Source organism: Arachis hypogaea, chromosome 9 (genome assembly GCF_003086295.3).
Source record: "Arachis hypogaea cultivar Tifrunner chromosome 9, arahy.Tifrunner.gnm2.J5K5, whole genome shotgun sequence".
NCBI lineage: Eukaryota > Viridiplantae > Streptophyta > Magnoliopsida > Fabales > Fabaceae > Arachis > Arachis hypogaea.
In genome coordinates this window covers 96,821,992-96,828,908 of record NC_092044.1, presented here as the reverse complement: position 1 = coordinate 96,828,908, position 6,917 = coordinate 96,821,992, and the positions used below count along the sequence as shown (strand labels likewise).

The following is a 6,917-nucleotide window of genomic DNA, read 5'->3' as shown; positions in this document are numbered from 1 at the left end:
CAAGATCCTTGGAGGTATCTCCTCCAATGTAGTTCCCGACCGTAGTGTGATGGCATTGAGACCGCCCATTGGGTTTGGTTGGGGTTGGGATGGAAGGTTAGAAGAACTTGAGGGTTGATTGGTATGGTTGGAGGGGGACAATTGAGCATTAGACATCTTTGAAATCATTTCGGTAAGATTGGCGAATTGAGCATTCATGGTCTCGAATTGAGCCTTATAGCCCTCATCCCTTTTATCCACAATGGCTTTAAGCTCTTCAATTTGGTTAGTGGGAGGTGGAGAGGTATGGTTGGATTGTTGTCTATGGTGTGGTGATTGGTACTTGGTGTAGTTGCTTTGGTTTTGGTTGTGGTAATTTTGGTTGGCTTGGTAATTATTGTTGTGGTGAGAAGAAGAGTTGTTCCATCTTTGGATTTGATTGTTCCCTTGTGCATTATCCCTCCACCCTTGGTGTTGATTACTACCATGAGGGTAGTGGTTTTGGCTTTGAGAAGGGTAAGGTGGACGATTGTTGTAATTCACATTGGCCACTACAAGGGCATGCTCCTTTTGAATTTAATGGCATTGATCGGTGTAATGTGTGGTGCTAGAGCACAAACCACAAATCCTAGGAGGGCCTTCAAGTTGGGCGACTGGAGGTGGGGCTTGGACGGCATGGATGGAGTAGAACTCCTTTTGATCCTTTTGGATTTGGGTGAGAATGGTGATCATATCCTCAAGTGCTTTGGTTAGACTTGCTTCTGAGGGGGACGGTTCTACCACACCCTTGAGAGGGTTACTTCTCACTCTTGTGTGCTACGTAGCTTTGGCTACTTCCTTTATCAAACTCCAAGCTTCTCCCTCCGTCTTGTTCTTCGAAAGGGAACCACCGCTAGAAGCGGTGAGCAATCTTCTATCTTCCACACAAAGACCTCCGGTGAAGTAGCTAATGGGCAAGTGAGTGTTCATTCCATGGTGTGGACAAAACTCTAGTAACCTCTTGAATCTATACCAATATTCATACAAGCTCTCTTGATCTCTTTGCATTATGCCCGAAATCTCTTTCCGGATGTAGTCGGTCTTCTCTGGTGGAAAGAATTTGTTTAAAAACTCTCTTCTCAAGAAATCCCAATTGGTAGCAATCTCATCTGGTAATGAATAGAACCATGTCTTTGCTTGTGCTTCAAGGGAGAAGGGGAAAGCAAAGACCATGATAGCCACCTCATCGGCTCCATGCCTTCTAGTAGTAGAACAAGCAACCTGAAAATCCTTTAGATGTCGGATGGGGTCTTGACCCGGCAACCCGTGATACTTAGGTAGTAGATTTATCAAACTACTCTTCAATTCAAAGTTTGAATCGAGGTTGGGATATCTTGCTTGCAATGGTTGAAGCACAATATCCGGAGCTCCTTGCTCATGTAAAGTGATCCGGCATGGTTCCACCATGTGTGGTTCACCTATATTATACAGAGATGTATTAGTAATACCAATAGAAGAATAGGAAGTAGAGGACTCCAAATCGCTCTCGGTGCCGTCTAGTGATTCGGTATGTTCCTCAAGGGAGACCGAAGTACTAGGCGTGTATTCCAACCGCCGTCTAGCTTGCCGAGTGTGTAACAAAGTTCTTTCGATCTCGGGATCAAAATTAGCTAAGCTAGAACTTGGTTGGGACCGAGTCATCACACTTGGAAGTCATAGCACAAAAATAAAAGAAGCTAAACTATAACTAAATATTGAAAACAAACAAAACAAACAAGCTATCTACACTATTCACATATTCACACAACCAACATTAAGGCACATGTTGCAACCACTCCCCGGCAACGGCGCCAAAAATTTGATAAGCACGCGGTGATGTATTGGAAGAGATTTTCTTAATGAAAATTGCATTGCACGTATAGCTCTACCAACAACAATCCTCGCGGATCAAATTTAGAATGGAATTGGTTGTCACAAGTTCAACCCCAATGAAATAACCGAATTATTTAAACCCCGGGTCGTCTCACGAAGAGTGAGCAAACATGTATTTCAACATTGATTGGAAATCCGGGGTTGTGATTCATTAACAAGAAAGTAAATTGGGAATGTTAACAAACAAGCAATTTAAAGAGGTAATGAACTAATTCAAATAACAAGCAAGATGTGAATGAATTCAAACTAAGGAAACCATATTCAATTTAATTCTACTCTTGACTAAACAATAACTACAACTAAACAAGACAATTGAGAAATTGGTTTTCAAATATGAATGATAAAAGCAACTCTTGGTTAAGCGTGGGAATTGGGGTCACCATCCTTGTCTAACAACCATATCCTGACAATTATGACGAGCCGAACTCACTCAGTCTACTTCCAAACTTGAAGTACGTCAAGTGGTTTGGTCAACATCAACCCATAAGGCCGCACCTCACTACTAATTAACCTAATAGTAGGATAGTGTTAATGGGTATCAAATTGACCACTAAGGACTCTCAAATCATCAATTCCATTAGACCCAATGACTCAAGCATACCCAATTCCCTTAGCCTAAGCCAAGAGTAAAAAGAACTACTCCATAATCAAGGTAAACAATTCATCAAACACTTGGTAAGCATTAACAAAAGACATGTTCAAATGGTAATTAAATTGAGATCAACAAATAACTACTAACAATTATCAACTAACAAGAGTTCAAACAATACAATGAAACATAAAAATCATCAATCAAACATCAACAACTCAAGATTCATAACATTTATAAATTGGGTATAAGGTGACAATTGATAAAAATCCATAAATCAACACAAGATCTAAGTGAAAATATACTAGGAAATTCAAATTGAGTAATCAAAAGTGGTAATTAACAAAACCCAATTCAGAATCAACAAAGAAGATCAATCCAAAGCTAGATCTAGGGAAGAACAAGGGTTTCTTCCTCTAGAGAGCAAAAGAACCTAAAAAGACCAGAAAAATTGTGTCTTAGTGCAAAAATGATTGATCCCCCCTTTCTTCCTAGCATCCTTGGGTCTTTTCCATGCAGAAGCAGCCTAAATTTGGGCCCATTCAGCCCCAGAAATCGCTAGGCACGATTTCTTTTAATGAGGTCACGTGCAGCTTCCCGTGCGTGCGCGTCATGCGTGCGCTCACGCCGATTGCTTCTACGATCCACGCTAGCGCGCCAGTTGCGCGTGCGCGTCGGTGGAAATTCTTTGGCCTGCGCAGATGCGTCCATCCATGCGCGCTGATTCCAGCTATCTTCATCCACGCGTGCGCGTGCGTGCCGATGCTGCAATTCCCAAAATCCAATTCTTCATGTTCCTTCCTTTTGTGCATGCTTTCCTTCTCTCTTCTAGGCCATTCTTACCCTACTAATTCTGAAATCACTAAACAAACACGTCATGGCATCGAATGGCAATAAAGAGGATCAAAATATAGCAATTCTAAGGCAAAATAAGCATGTTTTCTTCAATGGAGCAACATTGGGAAGTGAACACTAAACCATGCATTTCTTGTGAATAAGTGTGAAAAATATTAATAAAAATTCCCAAAATAAGCACAAGATAAACCACAAAATCGGGGTTTATCAACCTCCAGACCACTTATGTATTTTCAACGGTGGAGTTTCTACACACCATAGATTAAGGAGTGGAGCTCTGCTGTTCTTCGAGTATTAATGCAATTACTAATATTTTCTATTCAATTCAAGCTTATTCTTGTTCTAAGATATTCACTCGCACTTCAACCTGATGAATGTGATGATCCGTGACACTCATCATCATTCTCACCTATGAACGCGTGACTGACAACCACTTCCGTTCTACTTAAGATTGAGCATGTATCTCTTAGCCTCCATTCCGAAAGATCGGAGTCTTCGTGGTATAAGCTAGAATTATTGGCGGCCATTCCTGAGATCCGGAAAGTCTAAACCTTGTCTGTGGTATTCTGAGTAGGATCTGGGAAGGGATGACTGTGACGAGCTTCAAACTCGCGAGTGTTGGGCGTAGTGACAGACGCAAAAGGATCACTGGATTCTATTCTAACATGATCGAGAACCGACAGATGATTAGCCGTGCGGTGACAGCGCATTTGGACCATTTTCACTGAGAGGAAGGGAGGTAGCCATTGACGCCGGTGAAATCCAACATACAGCTTGCCATAGAAAGGAGTATAAAGGATTGGATGAAGGCAGCAGGAAAGCAGAGATTCAAGAGGGATGAAGCATCTCCATACGCTTATCTAAAATTCCCACCAATGAATTACATAAGTATCTCTATCTTTATTTTTTGTTTATTTATCTTTTAATTGTGAAAACTCTATCACTCATTTGAATTCGCCTGACTGAGATTTACAAGGTGACCACAGCTTGCTTCAAGACGACAATCTCCGTGGGATCGACCCTTACTCACGTAAGGTTTATTACTTGGACGACCCAGTGCATTTACTGGTTAGTTGTGCAAAGTTGTGAAAAAGAGTTGAGATTACAATTGTGCGTACAAATTGTTGGCGCCATTGTGTATCACAATTTCGTGCACCAGTACACATGTCCATTTCTGCGTACGCATGAGTGTTAAAATCGCATTGTCGCGTACGCGAGCGAGTTCATGGGGCAGAAATGGGACCCCGCGTACGCAAGCCATCGGTCGTATACGCGTGAGTGTAAATGAAGCAATTTCGCATATGCATGCTAGTGTTGCGTATGCATGAGTACTGGCAGAGACCCAAACTCGCGTATGCACGCATTGTCTGCGTATGCATGTTCTCAAATTTTCAGCAAAAGGTGTTAAGTTGCAGAAATTAGTTTTTTACACCAAACTTCAAACACGGATAATTTTTTCGTTACAAATCATTTTTAGTCCGTTCTTCAAACGTCATAAATTTCACGAATCCAATTTTTATTCAAGACAAGTTTCACAAGATTTGAGGGTTCAGAAGCCAAGTTATAGCCCGCCAAAGTTGTTCAAAAGTTTATTTTTTACCAAAAGTTCAAATCCTCTAATTTTCCAAAATTCTCAACCCAAAACAAACCAAACCACAAGTAAATCAATACCAATTACTCCTACTCACTATCACATACTCATTATCCAATTCTCAATTTTTCTAACACATAAATTCATCAATTCCTTCAAACCATTTTCACACACAATTTTACCAACTTCATCAATCAATATCAACAACACATTTATTCATATTTAATCCACTATATCCATAATTCATAGCATTCAGGCCTATCTTATGGCAACTAGCCTAAATTTTCGCATAACATTATAGATTAACTACAGGAAACCAAAACCATACCTTGGCCGATTTCTCCCCAAGCCACAAAATCTCGTCACACAAGCCTTCAAGTTCCAATGTCACCAATTCAGCTAGTCCAGCCACCAAAGTTACTCCCAAACACACCACTCCATCAAATTGACATCAACTTCACATATATTTAACCTACTTTCATATAATTTCATACACATACACAATTTCAATACCCTAATCTCATATAATTGAAAAATTCAAAGAGGATAATGGTTTCTTACCTTTTATCTATAAGGCAATTGGACGGAACCCAACTATAACTCGATCTAGAATACCCCTAAACCATCAAAATTTTACAATTCCTCAATACCCAAAACCAATAATCATTGTGCAATTTACAATTTTCCTCCCTAACGTAATCGTTTTGCAATGTTCAGGTAGGTTCCATAATTGCAGTTTCACCTTCGCTTGTAAAAGGTTTAGTTGTTTCGATGGTGTATTTCTTTTCCAACGTTGGAGAAGTAGCCAAGAATTGTGGAATAGCCGTGGACTGCCGGTAAGGGCCTGATTCATATCCTGCTCTCTAGTAAAAAAGAACTAATATGCCTTTGGTTGTATTTCTTTGTTCTGGAATCCAGCTGGTTGCTTGCATATGTTAGATTTGGCACTATGTATCCAATTGGTATTGATAGGTTTGTCGGTAATGAGCTTGCCAACTAAAATATGATAACACTTGTGAACCCTTTCTTGTATATCATGTTCATCATACACTAAAAGTTTCTTCCTCATCTTCAAGTGTTATTGGCTAATGTTGCTTGTGAATACTTTGTTGAGCTATGATTGTCTCCATCGCAGAACAAGCCGAATACTATAGTACGAAGGCATCACTATCAGCACTTAGGCGAAACAAACAAATGGTGACTTTGAGTAATTCAAATCACGATAGAAAAACATTACCCTATGGAATAAACTCATGAGGCAGTGGCCATACAGGGAAAACCCATATAGGGAGAAACTTTTTTTTTGAATGGGTTTACTTTTTTGGTTGGAGCATTTATTCTTCTATCTCTCTTTTTTTTTTTACTTTTTTGTGGTCTGGGTCTTGGATTTCTTAATGTTTAATCGAACCAAATAATTAATGTCATGAAAATTTATGAAGGTTGCTGAGTTAAAATCAAATGGGCAGGATTCATACAAACCCAACAAGTTATTTCAGCAGCCCTCTCAATCTTCCCCAGCCCATTTACATGACCAACAAAACTTAAAAGCCCATCTTACGGTACTAGAAAGTAGATAAAGTTTATTGTTGTGAATAATTGTTAAAAGCATAGAACTACGGACTTACCCTCTTAACAATAAATAATTTTTTGGTCAAAAAAAAAAAAAGAAATCTACAATTTAACTAGTAGACACTTATTAGCATTTGATCATTAAATTATCTTATCCATGTCATTTAATTTGTTAGGTTACAACCAATACAAGTTGGCACAGATGGATGAGGGTCTGTGTCCCTTAATCATCTCTTCTGGATTCGATACTTACTGAAGGATGGGAATGGAGCTTGTTTGTTTGGGAGAGTCGTCCACTTTGTTAGGTTACATGTTTTGCAATTACTTTCGTAATCCAATTGTTAATTTTTTTTATCGATTAGGTAGATACTAAAATTAGCTATCAGTACAAAATATATATTAAAATATAAATATACACTAAAA

The 6,917-nt window shown here is 39.3% G+C and overlaps 1 long non-coding RNA gene across 1 annotated transcript; it reads right to left on the bottom strand.

Annotated features, from left to right (window-relative positions):
- Positions 1-2,691: 2,691 nt before the first annotated feature.
- On the bottom strand, positions 2,692-6,151 carry LOC140175344 (uncharacterized). The gene is made up of 2 exons (XR_011865934.1): positions 5,487-6,151; positions 2,692-5,397 (listed from the first exon to the last, which is right to left on the bottom strand). It is a non-coding gene; the product is annotated as an uncharacterized lncRNA (long non-coding RNA).
- Between the last annotated feature and the right edge of the window lie 766 nt (positions 6,152-6,917).